Below are 12,415 nucleotides of genomic sequence, written 5' to 3' on the forward strand. Positions count from 1 at the left end.
CCACGGTGTGTCAGGCATTTGCAGGACCCGATGTCTTGCAATCTTCTTCTAACACGCCTACGTAGAATGGCTGCGGGTCAGAAGAAGTACTATTAATAGCCGCTATAAAAACCCAATTTGGTGGTCATTAAGGGGTTAAGGGTTTACATGTGTTTGAAATCAGTTGAGGGTTCGCGCATTGCGCAGGGTGTCATTTATAAAGACATTTGTCTTCATTTGTTTTGTCTGGATTTTAGGCTGGTTTTATTTTTCTTAGAGGGTAATATATCAAGAGTTTGAGTCTTTAGTTTTTTTATGACTGATTTGTGACTTTTTACCACACTTTGATCCCAAAATGTGACTTGTTAACATCTGGATTCTAAAGCTATAGCAAATAGGACAATGAAAATCTCTGTCACGTTCAACTTTGCTCAGTGAGTAGTGCATATTTTGGTGGAAATATGCAAAGGAGGCAAAAAAAAACTCCCATAGACTTGTTTGGCCATCCAAAGAGAGGTGCATTTTCTGGCAGCTATACAATATTACTTCAATAGATTTTGTATCACCACATATCTTATATAGTAGAATTTGTATGCTGTGATAAAATTGTAGAACTATTTAATAATTGTTAAATACAGAAACTGAATCATATTCCTTTCAAATGTGTATGAAACTTTTTAATTACATATCATTTGATTAAATGCAATTAAAGTCCATTTGAGAACAATCTTTGACTACTGGCTGTAACGTTTTGAAGTGTAAAGTGATATACCCCAAGGACCTATTTCAATTCAGAAAATTGCCAGGTAACCTAATCCTTGATACAGCCTGCTTACACTACAATAAGTATTATGTTGCTGGAAATATTTCTTAGTACTAATTCTCCCTTTATCTTGTAAATGTCTTTAAAGGCTTCCTGAAACATTTATATGTCTTAGCCCTATGAAAGTGAGAAGGCTGAATGGGATGAATACAGAACAACCTCAAGGTCAGTGGTAAACGGAGTGTCAAAAGTACACTGCTTGTTTATAGGTATAAATAATTAAGGGAAAGCAATATTTATTTTGTCTTGTAGATTTTAACTTGTGTCTATGGGCTTAATATTCTTCAAAGAGAAAACCATGGAAAAGCATTGTGATAAAAGAAAAAGAACTAGAAAGTCAAAAATAGGTTAGTTATGGCTGTAAATTTCAGCATTTATAATTTTAATGCTGTTATATTGATGGAACTGGACCGAGAGAAACAGATGTAGCAAATTCAACATAAATCTAGCTTGCTTGAGAACAGACAGCCAATGACATCATCTGGATGTCTGGAAATCTTGAACATTCATGAGAACTTCTTCCTTGCGCAGCTCGCGGCTTACCAGTGTGGCTGTGCATGTGAGAAGTTATTGAGCGGACAGTGGGGGTGAATATAAATGATCCTGTGAGGCATTCATAATTAAAGAGTAGTGGAGCCATGGGGCACTCAGGTGATGTAAGCCTGAGCGTTTTGAGGCTAATTTACATATTTTTAAAACCTTATTTTCTATGAGTACCCTGGATTATGCTGGAGATGGTTGCATCATTACCTAGAAGTAACGAGCATCCATTATAGGACAGTTTACCACTGATAATATAGTGGCAGATGTCCTTTAAAGAGTAACCATAATTTTAAAAATGTTTTGATATGTTCTAGAGCAGGTAATTTTAAGCCCTTCTGCAATTGGATAAGTTACCAAATCTTGCTCTATCCTCTTTCATTAAGCAGAATTTTCCCTGTCATCAGTGACTCCTCAGATGCTCCTCCTTGCTAGGCGCTCCCTGTCCACACTGGGCTGAATAGGGAGTGAGAATGTACACCCCCTCTCCCCTACTCCTAGCTGAGTCTCCTCTTGCTGCCATGTTATCTAACTAATGTAGCAACTAAACAACTAAACTCCATACACACCCTCAGCTTTCCCTATACTTGTGTATAAACAAATAATACACACAGACAGAAGCTGCAGCTCATGATCATAGTATCAGGGATATGTGTGTATGTAGACCTGTGTATGTGTCCCTTGCCCTCTGTTATTCCTCTGGGAAATATGCAATACTTGTTTATAAGCAAATACCTTAACTTGTTCTGATGACTAGATCTTCTATACCTTTGTTTAGTTATTTGACCACAGGTGGACTTTTTCTGTGTATGTTTTCTTTTTAAATGGATTTGTTTTAATTGCTTATGAAATGTGTTATTTTATGCTTTCTACATATAGTTTTTTGTTTCCTTTTTTGTGTTATTTGATTTTTCAGAAACATTTATTTAATCTAGGGGGGGGTATATTGTGTCTGTGGTCCCCATTACTTATATTGACTCTTCTCTAGTTACAAAAATGATGTGAAGACCCGAAGAAATAGATGGCGGAGCGGCGCTTCGTAACTCACTCAAGGGTTCAGATCGTAGGAACTAAAGGCATTTATTCACATTAAAAGATGCAATGCGTTTCAGTTCCGGACCAGAGCTTTCATAAGGCATAAAAATCATATAACAGTGTTTCATATTCTAATAACTCTTAGTTAGATTTTCTGTATGGAAAATTGGTCATGTACCTGTTAGGGTAGCATTGCTGCCTGGTGTGGAGGATGCAATTTTTTTTTAAAAAGTCGTACATTTTTGCGGTATGTTGCTTGTCCTACCTCTTCCTGCTAAGTTCGCCACCTAAAACCAGGTTAGCATTTACGCATTTACGAGTCAGAGATGGTCAATACAAATATCTTTAATCTAAACAGCTGGATTCATTAGATAAATAAAGCAAATCCATACAAAAACTGTGGACCACAAGTAGGCAAAAAGCAAGCTGCTCAAAAAACTTTTTTTCACTAACACTTGAAAGGAAAATGATAATTCCTCCCCATTCAACTTTTGCAAGGAGCTTGCCTAATGATAAATAACCCCTTTTGGCTTTTTGAGGATATGGACTAGACATGTCAGATGCCTTTTTTTTTACGGTTACTTTCCTATTTTTCATAAATGTTCAGCAGATGGATATTTTACTGTCTCTTGGAAAACAATGATACATTTCAAGTTTTAATACCTTCTAGTCATTTTTTCAAAACTTACGCACATCTGCCACTTACCCTGTTCAATGATGTTAATAACTTACTAATTAGAAAATAATAAGGAATTGTATTGTTCATGGAAGGATGAACTTTCCATCAAATTCTTGAATGCAGAACAAATACAGTTTTCAAATATATTATTTTTGAACGATAAAAGAGATGAAACAATATTTCAAAGTCTCTTGACAGAAAACCAATCTCTTCTATAAACTGCAAATGTTTTGGTCATAATTTGTGATAATGTCAGTTTTTTTAAGAATTTTCAGCATATGTGATAAAATAGGAAAACATATCATTTGAAAATAAAATGAACACGCAGAATCTTCCCAATCTTTCCCCACAGACATCAACTTTCTTGGTCAAAATGTTACACTACAAACTGAAAAAGTGGCAGCTGGCACCATACAGCTCTTCTATAATGAAAACATGAGGTGGTTGCCATTACACAGTCCTGCACTAATGAAAACAGTAGGAGGAAAGCATTACATTTCTCTAATGAAAACAGGAAATGACTGGCAGTAGATTGGTATAATGAAAACAGGAGGTGGTTGGTATTACACTGGTACGATGAATAAATTAAGTGTATGGCATAACCAGTTTCATCATTTTCAGTTTGGATTAGATCGTGCTACAGATCAAACATCCTTCATAGTTTCAGCTGTTTTAACAGTTTTATATTTTTAAGAAGCATGTACAATGAAACAATCTTTTTTTTTTTTTTTAGATTTTTTTTTTTTTTAGAAAGCATAGTGCTTTAAAAACCATGAAATACAGTAATTTAATCTACATGACAGGACAATGTGAATCAGATAATAAGGAGACAATAAAACATATTGTATTATCAATGAATAATGGTATTATGGATAATCAGAACTGTCCTTGTAATAATTATAACCCCAGTTATCTGATGTGAGGTCACTATATACAGTACAGGCGGTCCCCTACTTAAGAACACCTGACTTACATACGACTCCTACTTACAAACGGACCTCTGGATATTGGTAATTTACTGTACTTTAGCCTTAGACTACAATAATCAGCTATAACAGTTATCACTGGTGTCTACAATGAAGCTTTATTGTTAATCCTGATTCTAATGACAATCCAACATTTTTAAAATCCAATTGTCACAGAGACCAAAAAAAATTTGGCTGGGATTACAATGATAAAGTATACAGTTCTGACTTACATACAAATTCAACTTAAGAACAAACCTACTGACCCTATCTTGTATGTAACCCGGGGACTGCCTGTATATATAATTATTTCATGTCTAATGAAGTCATGTATATAATAGAATTGTACATAAAAAATGAAAATAACCTTCAACTAAATAAGGTGTGGTGTACTCAGTTTATAGATTATTACCAGTTATTTATTCATATTTAGGTTTAAACTACAAAGATTTTGCTGTGGTGGCTTACAGTAATGGCAGAAGAAGAAAATGGAAATGCTTATTTTATATAACTTGTTAGAAAAACGTTCTTCTAGACAGCAGTGTCTACTATTTATAAGGGAAACTAAATGTGACATGTGTGACAGCATCCTCCTTGTTTCATGCTGCTAGACTAAAGATAAGCGAAATTTCTAGATACCGTATATACTCGAGCCAGAACATCGATGGACACATGAGGACCTCCTGGGGGGGGGGGGCTGCTTTTTTTTCTTATAGGCTGGGCAGGGGGCTGCTGGCTGTATACTGGGGACAGGGGGCTGCTTGCTGTATACTGGGAGAAGGAGCTGCAGGCTCTATACTGGGGGCAGGGGCTGCAGGATGTATACAGGCAGCAGGGGCTGCAGGCTGTATACTGTGGGGCAGGGGCTGCAGGATATATACTGGGGGGCAGGGGCTGCAGGCTATATATATTGGGGGACAGGGGCTGCAGTTTATAAATTCAGGGGAAGGGGCTGCATGCTATATACTGGGGGCAGAGGCTGCAGATTATATATCCGGGGGGGGGGGCAGGGGCTGCAGGCTGTATACTGGGGGGGATGCAATGGCTGGCTTTATACTAGGGACAGGCTGTGACCAATACATTACCTACCCTTGGCTTATACTCGAGTCAATAGTTTTTTCCATTTTTTTGTGTTAAAATTAGGTACCTCAGCTTATACTCGGATCGGCTTATACTTATACAGTACAGTAATTCTTACTCAGCAGTTCGAATTGTGTTCTAATGCTGGGATGCTTATTGAGCCTACCAGGCCTGGCTCTCTGCAGCAAACAGGGGTTAACTCACTCTGAGTGTCAGAGCCTGACCCCTTTCACCTAGAGCAGGGTTCCTGACTAGCACATAAATATCATGTATGTCCCTTGCTGGTTAAAGTCAAATTTACCAGCTCTATATTCTGTATGACCATTTAGCTTTCTCTGGTTATCCAATTATTGACTATTATTCTGGGACTATTGTTTTATGTATGAGATTTTGTACCTTATATGATATCTCTCTTGTGATTAAAATTGTTTACTACCCTTATTGTATTTTATCACCTAGGATATGCAGGGGCAAGCAGGCAGGCCTCTTGGGAAGCTGGAGTTTTAGAGTTTACTGTTATATGAGTCATCCCTGAGTTCATTGTCCCCATTACACTAAAATGCTTAGGTAGCACAAAGAGAGTCTGTGTGTTCTGTCATGTTCCAATCACAGCATAGAGATTCTTTGCTGATTATGGAATAAGGAATAACATACAGTATACCCATGTGAGTAAGACAAACACCTTCAATAATTGGCAGTGTTACATTTAGTCACTGCCAGACACTTCTAGTGGTGGCATATATCCCGTGAGATAAGACATGTAAAAATTCAGTCTATCCAATTCTTCCATCTGTCAACATCATTGTTCAAACTCCTCAAGTCCCTCATGCATATTGTTTGATGACTGAAATTGGTGTGTTCTGGCAACATTATTCTTCTTTATGACTAGTTTTAGTTTTTAGATTTAGAGTTTGCATACATTTTATTTCACAATAAGAGTTAAGGAGGTCATCTTATAAACTTCCCTGTGACCATTTGAGCCTAATTATTACATTGACATCCCACGGTGCATCACATAACTTCTGAAAAAATGTCATTCACTAATAATCAGTTTAATTTAACCGGTTCGCGCCCGCCCGCCGTGTATTCACGGCGGCGGTCGGGTCGCGCTGTACGGAGAGGGCTCACGGGCTGAGCCCTCTCCATAGCCGGTAAGTCTTTGCTGCATATTGCAGCAAAGGCTTACCGGTAACACCCGCGATCGGTGCTAGCACCGATCGCTGGTGTTATCACAGCGATGGCTGCTGGCAAAGCTGCTGGCAGCCTCAAAAAGATAGCGCTCCCCGTGACGTCATCGGGGAGTGGCCATCCATCTCTTCGGAAGACCCGAGGTTATTTCGTTTTAACCCCTTCATTACAATGTGCTGATAGCACATTGTAATGAATGAGGAGGAAAATCCCCATATACTGCCATACTGTAGTATGGCAGTATATGATAGGATAGATCAGACAACCTAGGGTTAAAGTACCCTAGGGAGTCTGAAAAATAGTAAAAATAAAAATAAAAAAGTTAAAAAAAAATTATAATAAAAAAACCTAAAATTTCAAATCACCCCCCTTTCCCTAGAACTGACATAAATATAAATAAACAGTAAAAATCATAAACACATTAGGTATCGACGTGTCCGAAAATGCCCGATCTATCAAAATATGATAATGGTTATGATAATGAGCGCCCAAAGTCGAAAATGGCACTTTTTTGCCATTTTGAAAAATATAAAAAAATCTATAAAAAGTGATCAAAAGGTCGTACAGTCCTAAAAATTATATCATTGAAAATATTATCAAATTTCTCAAAAAATTACACCACCCACAGCACTGTACACGAAGGTATAAAAAAGTTATTAGCGCCAGAAGTTGGCAAAATCAAAAAAATTATTTTTGTACAGGAGGTTTTAATTTTTGTAAATGTTATTTTTGTAAACATTATAAAACCTATACAAATTTTGTATCCCCTTAATTGTACTGACCCAAAGAATAAAGTAGACATGTCATTTGGGGCGCTCAGTGAAAGACGTAATATCCAAGCCCAAAAGCAAATAGCGCAAATGCGTTTTTTCACCATTTTCACTGCATTTGGAATTTTTTCCCACTTCCGAGTACATGGCATGGAATATTTAATACCATCATTATGAAGTGCAATTTGTTACGCCGAAAATAAGCCGTCATACAGCTCTTTTCGTGTAAAAATAAAAAAGTTATAGATTTTTGAAGGTGGGGAGTGAAAAATGGACATGAAAAAACAGGAAAGGGCCCGGTCCTTAACCGGTTAAAAATTCAGCTTCACTGTAGCTCAATCCATAAAGATTGAGCATCAATAAAAAACACATCCTGCTACATCAGATGCATTGAACTTTGTTATGCTCTATTAGCACTGAAAAGGCAAGAAATGGAATGTCAGGCCAATGCAATCTAAGTGATTGTGATAGTATGGTGTAAGAGAATATTATCAAAAGTATTGTCTGATAAAATTGTGAAAGTAATCGGGCTAAAATAACTTGAGCAGTTTATCCCTGGCTGGCATATACCTGGAACTCACTGAGCGCGGAGAAAGTGATTAGGCCATTTGGGATTAATAAATTGGTTTGAATACGACTGTTATGTATTTGTTTTTATCATCAACATATTGTGATGTAACTTTTCATTTTCCCTTTTTGCTTTTGGATTAATCCCTGGGCTTTCCTTTGGTGGATTCAACTTTGGTTAGGGATATCAGTGTCAGCACCAAAATTGAAAATTGTTGGCACAATATTAATAACTGATGTTGATTACAACCCTGGGGATTTTGAATTAAATTAGGGAGTTAGATTTAGCTCAATGATAATCTGGAAATTACACTACATATGCCTCACTATATAAATAGTCAGTGACAACATGACTGATTAGAAACAGGCAGAAGTGGCATCTGGAAACTCCCAGAGCTGCATGATCACCCCCTACCATCCATGAAAGAATTTGCCACAAAGTTGTGTTTGACTCCATGCAGTACATCAATCCACTGCGCAACTAAAAATATCACAGTCTTAGTTTTAGTACCTTGATAAAAAACTACTTTCCACACTATTGTTCTAAATAACATTTGTCCCCATACAGCAAAACTGACCATCCTATGTAAAATACAAATACAATTTAGTAGTCACACTGTAACTGACCTTATTGTGCCCCCAATTCCTATCAAAACACAACTATGCTGTGCCTGTTGCATATATCAAAAAGTATACTGTGAATAGACATAAGTGAATCAATTCCCTATACCACTATTACACTGTGTAAAAGACTGGAGTTGTTAATTATTACATGTGTGAGTGTTTTCTGGAGAATATTTTCTTAGTAAGCTTTTCCTATATTACACATCTAGATATATCAGACTCCCATTGGAAAATGTAGTGGATGTTATAATAGGAGTGTTCTAATTCATCAAGAACACTGATTGCTGATGCTCTTACTTTCTTAAAACATTTACCTTATATACTCGAGTATAAGCCTAGTTTTTCAGTACAAAATTTGTGCTCAAAAACCCTAACTCGGCTTATAATCGAGTCAACTAAAAACATAAAGACAAAACTCACCTTTCTGACGTCACCCATAGGTCCTCTTCTGTCTGAGACAGTCTGAGACAGAAGAGGACCTATGGGGGACGTCAGAAAGATGAGTACAGTGTTATTTTTTTTTCTTCTACAGGGGCTTGGTAGGCTGTATGCTACAGGGGTTGGGTAGGCTGTATGCTACAGGGGCTGGCAGACTATATACTGGGAGGCTGTAACCAATGCACTTCCCACCCTCGGCTTATACTCGAGTCAATAGGTTTTCCCAGTTTTTTGTGTTGAAATTAGGGCTCTCGGCTTATACTCGGGTCGGCTTATACTCGAGTATATACGGTACTACTTCTCTTGCTAAAGTATTTTTGAGAGTAGACACTTTTAAAGTAAAGTGAAATGTGCTGATGTTTTACTAAAGTTACATTAAAAAATCTGCAGTGTTAATTAAATTATTGGGATCTTTTAACTGTATTATGCCCAGAATTTATTTGCTGTACCTTGCTGTGATAGTTCCTAGTAACAGCATGTCCTCCGTGTCTTATGTTTTGAAAGAGCAGTTATATTCTCTAATGTTTACGCTCTTCTTTTACATCAAACATTTCTCAACAACTGTGTTTTTCCTGTCACTTTTAAAGCAAGAAGCCACTAAACTTTTTCTTTTATTCACAAATAGGCAGAAAGAGGATGAATAATGTATCAATTAAATTCATTCCTGCATCAACCGTGACATTTCCTTTCAAAAGAATCCCCCTTCAAGGTGACAATGGGTTTTTGTTTTAAGGGAAAAACACTGGCTCTTGCCTTTAGGCATCACCGCTGGCACTCTAAGAGCTCGCTGAGTCTTGTGCCAAAATTTAGCTCTGATTTTGTTTCGTTAAATTTAATTTGCTCTTTATACTCCAGGCAGCATGAGAGAAATTAACAGGAATGTTTTAAATCTTGATCTGTCCTTGAGTTTTATTGCTAAAAAGGCCACAAAACAATGTAGCAAATGACTGTTTCCTTGTGCAAGTAGCTGCGTGTATAGCAAAATGTATTTGTAACTCGTCCCATAATAATCATAGTATTTCTACCATCATCATCCCTCCCATAACTTCTACTAATAATAATACTAACTGTAATCATTATGGTGAGAGTGCTGATTAGAATAAATTGGGATATGTATACTTTCCTTGCTATTTCGTGGCATTCTCAGACATTTATCTGTTACATTACTGAAAACATGTTTAACTGCTTCCATGGAAAGTGTTGGAAAAATGTAATTTTTGATTTTGCCAAAGTAATCTGTTTTTATAGATGTGACTTATGGCTGATCTAATAAAACCCTTAATGTGTGGCTTATTATTAAGTTATTAAGTCACAAAGTATGCAATATAGTGGAGAACCACAAGAACTTCCTGTCACTCACCACACTGTTGTAAATGTGCATGGGATATGGGTAGGATGGAGAAAGGTCACTGTTGTTTAATAAATTTAATACACATATAGGGGAGAATTTTCACTGCCTTGCTTCAAAATGTTAGAAAGCATTGGTGCACTGCTTTTCAATGGATTCATTGTATTTATCTTACATATACAGCTGTTTAGATTGACGTTAGATGTGTTAGAGATATATTCCTCTACAGAGGCCATCTTGGACCAAAAAAACCAAACAGTCGTCATTTTAGTATTAGCCGGGGGTCATGCTAACCAATGTCCAGCTAAAGTCACTATTCAAACTTCATCCAGTGTGAAAGTGTTCACTGTTTTCTCACTCCTCTATATTTGAAGGTCATGTTTAGCTTACCAGAGCTAACACAATGGCAGTTAGTCTGAGAAACAGAGAGGCCTCTGAAAACAGGGAATAGTTTACACTTCATTAACCTTTTCGGAGAATGTCCTGGTAAATTCATTATGGCCAATAGCATTACAGTATTCTATCTCCTTGTCACGCCCCTTTGATAATGATGTTTCTGTCTCTTATATATGCATAATAAACGGGGGAGATTTTTTACACACACTAGAGACTGATGTGTCTAGGTTTGTTCTCATCCCGGTACCAGGGAGACATTTTTGGCCATAAAAGAGTTAATTTGAAAGTCTGACCCGTCTAACTTCACCACCTTGATTAATTTAAAACAAGCAGAATCCACCTAAGACAAATTAGACTGAAAAAGTAGACAAAACAAAACCCTAGACAACTAGAAAACTAGAAAAATAAAAGATAAATCTCCCCCATAGTTTGTGTTGTTTTGCCTGAACATGTCAGCTAAAGTGACATACTTTAGCTGAAGGAAATTGGATTACAATTGTTATGACACAAATGGCATACCGCTTACACAATCTTAAGGACTGGGACAATTTTTTGCTTTTGTGTTTTTTTAATTAATTTACCACATTCCAAAAGCCAGAGCTTATCTTACTTAATCTAGATCCAACAAACTTTCAACAAACCGGCTCATCACAAGATCTATCAGCTTTAACTTAGGTGGATCTCTAACTGTAGTGGAGGTGACTTGTATGCTTTGTAATAGTGAGATCATAGACATAATACGAAAACCATGTGGAAAAGTCTGAAAGGATGACCCAAGAAAAGATGAATAAGTCTTGTCTTCAGCTAGAATTTCCCAAAAAGTATTAAAACTGGACAGTAAAAAAATAAATAAATAATTTTGAGCAATGAGATAAAATTGAATAGATTGGGGTGCAAAAAGGTCTAGAAAAATCAAGAAATTGTAAAGTAACTATCAAGTTTGATCGATTAAGCCTGATAATATGGGGTTGTTTCACAGCCAAAAGGATTGAATACTTGATCCATATCTATGTTCATCTCAACGGTCAGCTATTTGTGTGTATTGCACAAGATGAGTTACTAATTACACTTAATAACTATGGGTATGAAAACAGAAACATAGAGGGTCAATTTATCTTTGGCTTTTTTTTTCTACTAACCTAGCTAAGTTTGCAGTGCCAGTTTTTTAGTGTTGTGCCTAATATATATATATATATACATATATATATATATATATATATATATATATAGAACCCAGGTGCGGATGTATAAAAAGTCATACATAAGTATTAGTGCAAATTGTGGCAAGAATTTGGCAAAAATAAAATACAACTGGCTGCAGGCATATGAAAACGTTTAGAAGGGGTTACAGGGAAATTTGTGAATTTCACATGACTTTAAAAAAAAAAGTTGCAAAAAACTCACAGACTCAGCTACCTCATGTATCATCCTGTAAGATAATTAAACAAGTCCCAAATCAGGAAAACACAAAAAAGACACATAAAAATGTCCAGACTAAAGATAAATTACCTCCACAGGGTTTTAGCAGGACAGCAACCCAAAGCATACATCACGGTGGCAAAGTAATTGTTCAATGACAATGAAGTAGAGTTGTTTACCTCTATAGTTCCTAGATCTCAACCCCATTAAGCCAATTGTGGGTAGAATTCAACAAAAACTTTATTCATTACCCAAGTGAGTCTACCAGTATACCCCAATTTTGGGAATGTGTAAAAGAGACATGGGATCAGATTTTGTCCGAGACATGATTCAAATCAAGAGCATGCCCAGAAGGAATCAGGCAATATTGAAAGCTAGTGGTGAATTTATATAGTATCACCAGAATAATAAAAATTAAAATGCATATTTTTAGGAGCAAAACAATAAGATAAATCATTTATGTATGAGATAGTCATGATGAATGTCTAATTATGGTAGTCTCAGATTCAAAGCTGCACCGGACCTCGAGCCTGAAAGTTAAATGTTCAATGGATTTTAACTATT

General features: G+C 36.5%; 1 long non-coding RNA gene across 2 annotated transcripts; it reads left to right on the top strand.

The window, feature by feature from the left end:
* The first annotated feature begins 889 nt into the window (after positions 1-889).
* LOC140116537 (uncharacterized) lies at positions 890-9,859 on the top strand. 2 transcript variants are annotated; one of them, XR_011852796.1, is made up of 3 exons: positions 890-967; positions 1,055-1,149; positions 9,314-9,859. It is a non-coding gene; the product is annotated as an uncharacterized lncRNA (long non-coding RNA). The 2 variants fall into 2 exon arrangements; XR_011852797.1 differs by lacking the exon at positions 9,314-9,859 and adding an exon at positions 3,409-3,622.
* Positions 9,860-12,415: the final 2,556 nt, after the last annotated feature.

Source organism: Engystomops pustulosus, chromosome 2, assembly GCF_040894005.1.
Source record: "Engystomops pustulosus chromosome 2, aEngPut4.maternal, whole genome shotgun sequence".
In the NCBI taxonomy this organism is placed as follows: domain Eukaryota; kingdom Metazoa; phylum Chordata; class Amphibia; order Anura; family Leptodactylidae; genus Engystomops; species Engystomops pustulosus.